This window comes from Triticum aestivum, chromosome 3D, assembly GCF_018294505.1.
Source record: "Triticum aestivum cultivar Chinese Spring chromosome 3D, IWGSC CS RefSeq v2.1, whole genome shotgun sequence".
NCBI lineage: Eukaryota > Viridiplantae > Streptophyta > Magnoliopsida > Poales > Poaceae > Triticum > Triticum aestivum.
The window spans coordinates 551,834,922-551,846,220 of NC_057802.1; the positions used below are offsets into that span (position 1 = coordinate 551,834,922).

Below are 11,299 nucleotides of genomic sequence, written 5' to 3' on the forward strand. Positions count from 1 at the left end.
CAACGAACGACGATAAGATGACGCTGGTGATTTCGCTCCCAATCAACCTCGCTGCTGGCCGATACAATATACACGGCAAAAGAAACACACCTGGTTGATTTATTCGGCGAAACACTCACGTGCGTACCTACTAGCTAGCGACCAATCGACTTGATCGATTCTGGTATTTGCAAGTCACGCACGCACGCAAATACTTGAATTGATAGCCACGGGCACGTCTCATGCCTAGTGATTACTTTATTGCTTATCCAACTTACGGTATGATTTACAAGCCGGGTACACATGTATATAGATTTTTCAAGAAGCGAGCACACAAACGGTTGGCGCTTCAGACGCCCATTACTGTGCATTTTGCAAACAGCGCGGGCAACATGAATCAAACCCCCAACCCGAGTGTTCCAAGACAATAGTAGTGACCACTAGGCTAGCCCGCCGGCTTCGTTTATCCTCGCTTTTGTCTACAATTTATTACCTTCCTCGGTTTTCCTAGGACGCACGTTTTTATTTGTTTTTTCTTTTTCTTTTTTCTTGTTAATTTTTTTGTTTTCTGAAATGCATCATTTTTCCCAAAACTCTTGGAACTTTTTTCAAATTCGATGATTTTTTCATAAAAGATGATGAACTTTTCTTTTCAAATTTGATCTTTTTAAAATCAATGAACTTTTTCCAAATTCAGTTAATGTTTTTCAAAATTGATGATTTCTTTTCGAATTTGATGAATTTTTTTCCAAATTCGGTGAACTTTTTCCTAATTCATGATTTTTTTTCAAAAGCGATGATTTTTTAATTTAATAAACTTTTTTTAAATTCATGAACGTTTTTCAAAATTTGATGAACTATTTTTCATAACAAATCAACTTGTCCTAATGATTCAAAAATCTAAGTGCTAGTGCTTAGTGCGCATTCCTTTCGTGGGCCGGCCCACTAGGCACTAGCGGGCGCCGGTTGGCTTCTGCGGCGCTTAAAGCGCTCAATAGGAGCCCCCGATTCTCCTACAGAGGGAAAGGAAATCCAAAAGAAGTTTGTGGAGCAGTGTGAGCCGAAAAAGTAGTGAAGCGGTAGGCGCCTTATCCCCCTGCGCGTAGCAAGACAGACACTGGTGGGCTCTGGCTGCAGGGCAGCAAGCAATGGCTTCCGTCGCCTTTTTCTCGCTGCTGCTTCTCTCCGCCGCCGTAGCTCCTCCGGCTCTTGGCTTCACGCGGAGCGACTTCCCGCCGGACTTCGTCTTCGGCGCCGCCACCTCCGCGTACCAGGTAGTAACTGGATATTGGTTTGGCTTTATCAGCTAGCATTGGTCTCTTACAAGTTTCACTCTCTTTCTCGGTGCCCCTGCTCTGTTTAATTTGCTCTGTTTTTTAATGCAATACGAGGGGGCTGTTGCTGAGGATGGCAGGAGCCCAAGCATCTGGGACACCTTCACTCATGCATGTAAGAGCAACTTCAATGGGGCGACCCATTTCATCCGCGGCCGTTCGTTTGGGTCGGCGTGGACAGAAAAGGCGGCCCAACGCGCCGACTCAAACGGACGCACGTCCGTTTTTCGTCCGCGGGCGACCCATTCCCGGCCCATTTTTGATCCTGATTTGCGTCGGCGCGGACACGTGACGGACGTGCGCGCGGTCGCCTACTCCTGTCCCTGGGCCCGCTGGTCTGTGACACATTGGCCTCCCTCCCCCAGGCCAACAAGCAACCCTCGCCCCCCGCCTCCTCCGCCACCGACGCCGCCGCCCATTTTTGCGGCGACTCTTCCAGCTGCCGCCGCCTCCACATCCGCCCAGCAACGCCGCCCCTGCCCCCAGTCGCCCGCCGCCGCCGTTTTACCGCCGGGGAGCAAACTGGTTCCCGCCGCCGCTTCCCCCACTGCACAGACGCCCGCGACCAAGAAGACGCCTCGCCACCCCCGCCACATACGACCGGCACGCTTGTCGGATGCTGTCACACTCGTCGGACGCCGGCAGGGCAGCTAGCTGGTCTGTGCGCGCCGCGTCTCCCCTCGCCGGCCGTCTCCTTCTTCGACGCCCGCAAGCTGTTCGACAGTTTGCCAAGGTACGAAAATGGACTCCACCGACGAGTTCTTTTTCCACAATTTCATTTGCGACTCCGACGATTCGTCGTCCGACGACGAGGAGGAGATATTGGCTGCCGTGTTGGTCCATCACCACCTCAACAACCAGCGGCCGCTGTTCCGTGGCTCCGTTCCGGGCCACCTTCCGGCGCTGAATCGTAACCGAGAGAGTGGGCATTTCCTTCTCTGGAAGGACTACTTTGATACAACAAACCCGTTGTTCAAACATCACAAATTCCGTCGCCGGTTCCGTATGAGTAGGCATGTTTTCAACCGTATTAGAGAGGGAGTGGTCGGCTATGATGACTACTTCGAGTGCAAAGAGGATGCCGTCGGCAAGATTGGTTTCTCCTCTTATCAGAAATGCACTGCCGCCATCCGAATGCTTGCATACGGAGTGCCCGGTGATCTCATTGACGAGTACGTCCGTATGAGCGAGTCTACATGCCTAGAGTCCCTGTATAAGTTCTGCAAGGCTGTGATTGCTGTGTTTGGCCCTGAGTACTTGAGAGAGCCGACAGCTGCAGATACAGCCCGTTTGTTGGCGATGAATGCTAGCAGGGGCTTCCCGGGGATGCTTGGCAGCATAGACTGCATGCACTGGGAGTGGAAGAACTGCCCTTCTGCTTGGCAAGGGCAGTATAAGGGACATGTCAGGGCTTGCACTGTCATACTAGAGGCCGTGGCGTCTCAAGATCTCTGGATCTGGCACTCTTTCTTTGGCATGGCTGGATCACACAATGATATCAACGTGCTTCAGCGCTCGCCGGTGTTTGCTAGGCTTGCCGAAGGCAACAGCCCACCGGTGAACTTTACTGTCAACGGCCACAACTACGACAAAGGGTACTATTTGGGTGACGGTATCTATCCTCAGTGGACCACTATTGTAAAGACAATACCCAACCCTGTTGGAGAGAAAAGGAAAAGATTTGCCCAAGAGCAAGAGAGTGCTAGAAAGGATGTCGAGCGTGCCTTTGGTGTTTTGCAATCTCGATGGGGCATCGTTCGGTATCCTGCTAATACTTGGAGCACGCAGAAACTATGGGAGGTGATGACTGCTTGTGTGATCATGCACAATATGATCGTAGAAGACGAGCGCCCGGAACGTCTGTACGATCAAGGCTTTCAGTTTCAGGGTGAGAATGTTGTGCCTGAGCATGGAGTAGCGGCAACATTTGAGCAGTTCACTCAGTTTTATGAAGACATGCGTGATTGGGAAACTCACGTGCAACTACAAAATGATTTGGTTGAGCATATGTGGACTCATGTTGGCAACCAATAGATGTATCTTCTTTTATTCGTTTGCAAAACTATGTGAAACATTTTTATTTTTATTTGGCCTGTAAACTATACTATTTATTTGGGCGGACTATTTTGTTTGCTAAATTTTCATTTCACAATATGTTGAATGCAATGCAAAATTGGGCGACCAGCCGGCCACGCCTGCACATATGGGTCGGCGCGTTGGGCGCGCTGCCGTCCCGTATGAAAAACAGGGCGGACGCCGCGCGGGCGGCCGACCCAAACGGACAAAAAGCGGACGAAATCGCCGTCCGTTTGGGTCGGCCCGTTGGAGTTGCTCTAACTAACCAATTAACCTGTCAGGTTCGTGCTGATTTGGGACTAAGATAAAAATGTGCTGATTTGGTGTTTGATTTTTCTTGTTCTGACGACAGGGAAAATGGCGGATAAAAGCGTAGGTGATGGTACCACAAGTACAAGGTACTGGTCATTTTTGGGGGTAGACTGATCTGCCCTGCTGATTGTAGTGATATTAGGCATGGATGTAGTAGTACTATGCTGTCGTCTGCTAGTGACTGAACCTACAAAGCTCTCTTCTCTGCCAGAAACAAAATAAAATTTATTCTTGCATCTAGGAGTATCTATCATATTATTATTTTTGCTGTGTTGAAGTGTTGTGATTTCCACACTGTATATTTGAACATTCTGTTTTAACCAGACATGATCTGATGTTTCAGGATGATGTGAAGTCATGGTTGACATGAACCTATAGGCTTACAGATTTTCCATCTCCTGGTCAAGGCTTATCCCAGGTAAAAGTACTTCTCATTATATTTCCAGTGCATTATTACTAGAAAACCACAAAATTTAACTGATTGTTGGTTTGTAACGAGATTTGCAGATGGCAGGGGAGCTGTCAATCCAAAAGGGCTCGAGTACTACAACAACCTCATAGATGCGCTAGTGCAACATGGTACGTTTATTTTCCGTAGTATATATATGGAGTGTACTGGCAAAACAGATCTATATGTCAGTATCCTAGTAAATGATCAACACTGATAGAAAAAATGCAGAAACTATTTCCCCTTGTCTCCATTCGGCTGCTCGACAGGACGTGGCGTGTGATGCGGATACATGCGAAGGTTGGCAGAAGGTGCTCCCGCGGCGCGATGTGCAACGTCAGGCATCACTAGCCCCTGCTTTGGCTCCCCGTCCCGTCCCCGCTTGGCTTTATGGTAGATGTTGTAGATGTCTCTTTCCTAGACACCGTGCAACAGATTGTGGAGATCCTTTTAGATGTTATCGGTGCCTTGAGAACGGTCATCGAGCGTGTGAGTGCCGCAATGCCTGGCGTCCCCTCAGCTCCTTGGGAAGAGCTACTATGTCGCCATTGCCCCGCCTCCCCGTCGAGCACCCACAAGCTCCATCTCCATACAAGGTCCAGAAAGAAGCCTCGCCCCTCTCGAAGATATTTTGTTGTGATTCTTGGGCATCGATTGTTTCTGCTCCTGCTGGCTCATTGGCCCCGGCGGATATCTCGATGCGGCCTACTTTGGAGAGGCAGGCCGAGCTGCTGCGCTCTGAGCTCCTTGGTATGGCTTCCTTTCAGCTTGAGAAAACGGTCCAGCCTCTGCGTGATGTCATTGACTTTAAGAAAGGTTGGATGTTGCGGATGGAAAGCTTCATGGAGCGAGCTGAGGCTGCAATGGGCGGGCTCTCCCTGACGCCGCCTGTGTTGCAGACTACTCATGTGTTGCGCCCTTTGGTTGTGCCCGATGGCAGCTTCGACGCTGAGAAGGGAGACGAGCTTCATGGTCGTTTCTCCCCTCATGCTAGGGCCAGCTCACCGCCATTAGCCTCTGAGGGACTTGACAATGATGTGGTTGTGACTCCGGTGCTACAGATCATGCCCGAGCTTCGGGAGTTGTGTGGGGGCCCAGTTTTGCCTTTGTGCGTCGAGCAACTGCAGGTAGACCCTCCCGAGATCTCGAGTGTGGCTTTGCCACCAACATCACCCCTGGAGTTGAGCTAGATAGTTGATGCTGAGGAGAGTAGTGATTTGGACGGTGGGATCTCTCGCTCGCCCAAGTCCATTGGACGTCAGGCGTTAGCCATCGAGCGCGGAGTTTCAGATGTTGTTGCCCTTCCCTCATCTGCGACCATCAAGCAGGTGATGCCTGTGAGTGGCATGACCACTGAGCCAAGTGTGTTGACACCTACTCCAACACCAAATCCAAATGCTCTCTTCGCGAAGGAACTTTGTGACTTGCTCTTTAGTGTGGAGGTTGCTAGACCTGGTTTGGACAGGTCGATTGCTTGCCTCCTGACGGGGACGCCAATAAGAGGCAAACAAAAGAAGATGGGCAAAGGCAAGAGTGGTGTCATAGGCAAGGCGTCTCTGGTTGCTTGATGGATGATCTTCGGTCTCTCGGCCTGTCCTCTTGGACTGGGAGGTGCATGATGTCTTGTGTCGTGGTGTTCTTGCTGGGATTCACTTGGCGTAGTAGCAGTGTCAGGGTTTGTGGATGTTGTGCATTCAGTGAGTTTGGCAAGGGCCAACTGTGCGGTTGGGGGTTTTCTTGTCATGTGAGTAGTTAGTCCGTGCTCTATTTGTGTAGGTCTTCGCCCGGTTTTTCTTAAATTAACTGGGCAATTCTCTTCTTCTTAATTAATCGATGAGGCAAACTTTTTGCCTCCGTTTCGAAAAAAAATTATGCTCTCCAAACTTATATGTGTCCGCCGTGTTTCCCCAGGGATTCAAGTCCATATTATGATTTACCAGCTTGATTACCCTCAAATGCTGGAAGATGAGTATGGAGGATGGCTAAGCCCTAGAATTGTGTAAGATCCCACAATATCTCCCTTGTAGTGATGAAATGGCTCAAAAAAATCTTAAAATTTTAAGAGGGTTCCTACTTTGCTTGTACTATTTCCTCACAGGTAGTATTGCAAAATGCAGGGATGATTTCACAGCATTCGCAGATATTTGCTTCAAAGAGTTTGGAGACAGGATCTCGTACTGGACTACAATAGATGAACCTAACATAGGTGCGACCGGATCTTACGATGGCGGATCGATTGCACCCGGACATTGCTCCGACCCGTTTGGAGTTACAAAATGTACGGTGGGTGACTCTACAGTGGAACCATATATAGCAGCTCATAATATGCTATTGGCGCATGCATCAGCCAGTAGGCTTTACAGACAAAAATATCAAGTGAGTAATGTTGAACCCAAAATTAGAATCAGTGATTTTCTCCGATAGTAAGCTAGTAGTAAGATTGATGTTGCTGTCTAAGATAAATTCAAAACATCAGTATTCTCTTCCTATACATTCTTTAAAAAGAAATTTCTTTTAATGCGAAAGTATTGTCTGACCACATGATATTTTTTGGGTAGGTCACTATCAATTAACAGTTTATTGGCATATGATTACATGTTTGGATTTTCCAACATAAGATCCGATTAACTGCACAAATACAACATTTTTCCTCATGATGTATATTCATATGAAAAGATTTATTTGTCCATAAAAAGGAGTTTTGCATGTAGGCCATGCAAAAGGGGGTTATCGGCCTAAGTATTTACTCCCTTTGGCCTTATCCTATGACAAACTCTACGGAGGATTTAGAAGCAACAAACAGATGTTTGGACTTCTTTTTGGGATGGTATGTTATCTTTACTCTGGCTTTGCTCCAGGAATGCAGAACTAACCGACCTGTGGTTCCTTTTAGGATACTAGAGCCCTTGATATCTGGAGATTATCCGGAAAGAATGAAGAAAATTGTTGGCTCTCGTCTTCCATCCTTCACTAATATCCAGTCTGAAGCTATAATTGGTAGTGCAGATTTCATTGGGATAAATCACTACTATTCTGTCTTCGTGAATGATCGTCCTTTAGACAAAGGCACTCGTGACTATACAGCCGACTTGTCAATTATCTACAAAGGCAAGCATCATTGTTTTACTGTTCATAAGTTTTTGTAGCAGCGGTAGTGAGCAATGTGTTCCATTTGTTTACTAACAGCATAGTGATGCAAACCGATTGTTCAAATTGTCATATAAACGGACTTAAATTGATTACACTTTTGAAGCAGATTTACAACTCTGAGATATTTTATCCAAATGATACATCTAACGAAATATATGTTTCATTAGTTCAGCTTCTAAAACAGACCCGCCAGCCGGTAAGGTAAAGTTTTTCATCAATATGTTTGTCAGATACTAGACTGGATTCAGCTATTTTGTACATGAAACATCTACTATGAAATTCTAACCCAACACAAGATACTAAAAAAAAAATGAAATGTATGCTTGAAGGTCATGCAGTTGTGTGAGATACAGAGATTGTGTCTATCTTGCAAGTTGTGACATTTAGAACGACTTGCGAATGCAGGCTCCCCCAACGTCATTTCCAAGTGACCCCGAAGGATTGCAACGTGTGTTATTGTACTTGAAAGAAGCCTACAGAGACATTCCCATTTATATCCAAGAGAATGGCAAGTCCATCTAGTTTCTGATTACAATGATCTCCAATAACTCTATGTAAAATCATGTTAGTGTTTACGGGCGTCATCGTTAATTTGCAGTTCATACGATGATATATTTTGCCCCATCTCCTTTCTCTCTCAGGTCAATCATCTAGTAATAACACTCTTGAAGACATCGGCAGGACCGAATACTTGAAGAGCTACATAGGGAGCACATTGGCTGCAGTAAGGTCAGTGATTCAACAACAAAATTCTTCAAAATCTTCAGAGTGCAGAATTGGCCTTACCATGCACGCTGTTGTTTTGCTCTGCAGGAGTGAAGCTAATGTGAAAGGCTACTTCGCCTGGGCATTCTTGGATGCCTTCGAGTACCTGTCAGGGTATCAGGCACGTTACGGCCTGTACCGTGTCGATTTCGACGACGAGGCCCTGCCACGGCAAGCCAGGCTCTCTGCTCGCTGGTACTCCGCCTTCCTGAAGAACCAGGACATCCTTGTTCAGAGTGAGCTCAACAATACAGGATGGCATGCTGAACAATGAGTCTGCCTCATCGGACACACTCACCGTTTATACCTCAGGGTCAACGTACATACGTAGGCGTACCACACATGCATAGATACTGCAATGTAGTTTGGAAAATCATTTTAAACAACCGACTGATTCTCTCTCTCTCTCTCACGGTCGCTTCTACACGGCACGTGCCTCATGGGATTTTCTTAGAGAAAAGGCATATGCCTGACTTTATAAATAAAGCCACCATACAGAGTATGATAAACCAACACAAACAAGCACCGGAAACCAGGCCCCAACCAGGGCAAGAGTTAAGAAACGGGACACGGCATGCAGGCCAATGAAGTTCACGTCGCACAGCCAGAAGGACACCAAGAGTCAGGCACACAGGGCAACTACCTACTGAGCTACAAAGACTAAGCTTGGCCGTCCAAAGTTTTGCTGAGATAAGGAGACAGCCGAGGTGCGAGCTTTCTCAATCAGCACATCCAGAGCATCACGGTCTGCAACTCTAGTCAATAATCTCCACTGCTCCATAAACAAACACATTTTAAACATGCAATCAGCAGGTTTGTTAAGGAACACATGCTCAATGGTAAACTTGTTCCTGGTTGTCTAGAGGGACCAACATAAGGCAGGAAAACCCAACCAAAACAAGTGTTTAGTAATGCCTACAAGGCAGCCGAAAGCAAGGGCAAGTCAGCAAAGGACGAGGGGTCCCAGAACACCCCCAGCCAGGATCGAATGCAGCACCAGGCCACCTTGGCCAACACGCAACCAAAGAAAATGTGATTAGGGTCTTCTAGAGCAGAGCACAGCGCACATCGATCTGAGCCCGACCCATTGCGTTTACGAATCTAATCCGCTGCGGGGAGCCTACCCCTAATCGCTTGTCACATGAAAATTTTATCTTAGGAGGGATCCTAGCATCCCAAATAGGCTTAAACCTTGAGGTAGGGGAGCCTGAACTCAACCTAGAATAGAGAGACTTGACTGAAAATTTGCCAGAAGAAGAGTGGGGCCAAGTGACTGAGTCCTCCTCCGAGAGCACAGGGAGAAAGGCAACAAGACGCTGCCAGTCATCCAACTCTGCAGGACCCATGGGTTCACCCACAGCTATCCTCCCACCTTATCTCTTACCTCCACTCGTTTCTCCTTTTCCCATTTCACTTTTTCTCTCGTTGACGCCGCTAAATGAGAGCATCCAAGAGGTGAATCGGAAGGACCGCCGCCGGAGTCGAGGAATCAGGAGGACCGCCGTGCTTCCGCTGGCCGATGGCCTGCATGTCTGGCGGACGCTGGTCGACTGGTCACGTCAATTGAAGGTGGTCGAAATTTCCGTTCAGGGGTTGTACTTTGGTTCCTTGGGTTCCTTGACATACACTTCATGGAGGATGTGCTTTCGATCCTTTTAGATGTGTCAGATTCGTATATCATATTCGCAACCTTTATCTGCAGCAGGAGTTCCTTCTGCCCGTCATTCCTGCCAGCATGCGGCTCGTCCTCGTCGTTATTATTGCAAGTGTTTGTCTTGTCCACATCACCGCCTCTGAGTTATTATTGAAAGGGTTTGACTTGTGCACATCGTCGCCTCCGATCTGCACAAACTTCTTGTAGACCAAGCAATTTTAATTGGTGTGGCTGGCGGGCCGACCCCAATTGCTGGAGTGGATGGCACAACAGGGCCCGAGGTGTTGCCTGTTAGGACTAATTCAAGGTTCTAGTTGATCTACCGAGGATCAAGAAATCATACGAGGCATGACACCGAGTTTTGGTAACGAGGTTCATCAATATGGCTACATCCCCGGGGCTTGACTATGGGCTCTCATCCCCATGACACTGTCACGACACCGCACCCTGGTCGTGATGAGGAATGAGGATCCCCATATATACATAGTAACACAAATTCTACATTGGAAGCTATATTTACAACATAGGCTAAGCTCACATGAAATTAACTGCGTGAACTTTCACATGAACTTAATTGGTCCACATTAGCCAAAAACAACCTGATTTTCCTCTAGGTTTTCATCGATCGCATCAAATTGTCAAGATACACCATCTTTCGGATTAACCTAGGCCCTTACCTTTGCCTCTACACTTCTAGGCTATGAACTTAACTATACGTGTTCCTCAATTTGTCCATCGACGGAGGCAGGGGATGATACGTCTCCATCGTATCTAATTTTCCAAATACTTTTGCCCTTGTTTTGGACTCTAACTTGCATAATTTGAATGGAACTAACCCGGACTGACGCTGTTTTCAGCAGAATTGCCATGGTGTTATTTTTATGCAGAAATAAAAGTTCTCGGAATGACATGAAACTTCACGGAGATTATTTTTGGAATTAATAAAAAATACTGGCGAAAGAATCAAGACCAGGGGGCCCACACCCTGTCCACGAGGGTGGGGGGCGCGCCCCTTTCCTCGTGGGCCCCCTGTTACTCCACCGACCTCAACTCCAACTCCATATATTCGCGTTCGGGTAGAAAAAAATCAGAGAGAAGGATTCATCGCGTTTTACGATACGGAGCCGCCGCCAAGCCCTAAACTCTCCCGGGAGGGCTGATCTGGAGTCCGTTCGGGGCTCCGGAGAGGGGAATTCGTCGCCGTCGTCATCATCAACCTTCCTCCATCACCAATTTCATGATGCTCACCGCCGTGCATGAGTAATTCCATCGTAGGCTTGCTGGACGGTGATGGGTTGGATGAGATTTATCATGTAATCGAGTTGGTTTTGTTAGAGTTTGATCCCTAGTATCCATTATGTTCTAAGATTGATGTTGCTATGACTTTGCTATGCTTAATGCTTGTCACTAGGGCCCGAGTGCCATGATTTCAGATCTGAACCTATTATGTTTTCACGAATATATGTGAGTTCTTGATCCTATTTTGCAAGTCAATAATCACCTACTATGTGTTATGATCCGGTAACCCCGAAGTGACAATAATCAGGAACACTCCCGGTGATGACCGTAGTTTGAGGAGTT

The 11,299-nt window shown here is 47.3% G+C and overlaps 1 pseudogene; it reads left to right on the top strand.

The window, feature by feature from the left end:
* Nucleotides 1-1,127: 1,127 nt before the first annotated feature.
* Nucleotides 1,128-8,467, top strand: LOC123076486 (beta-glucosidase 5-like; annotated as a pseudogene).
* The last annotated feature ends 2,832 nt before the right edge of the window (nucleotides 8,468-11,299 follow it).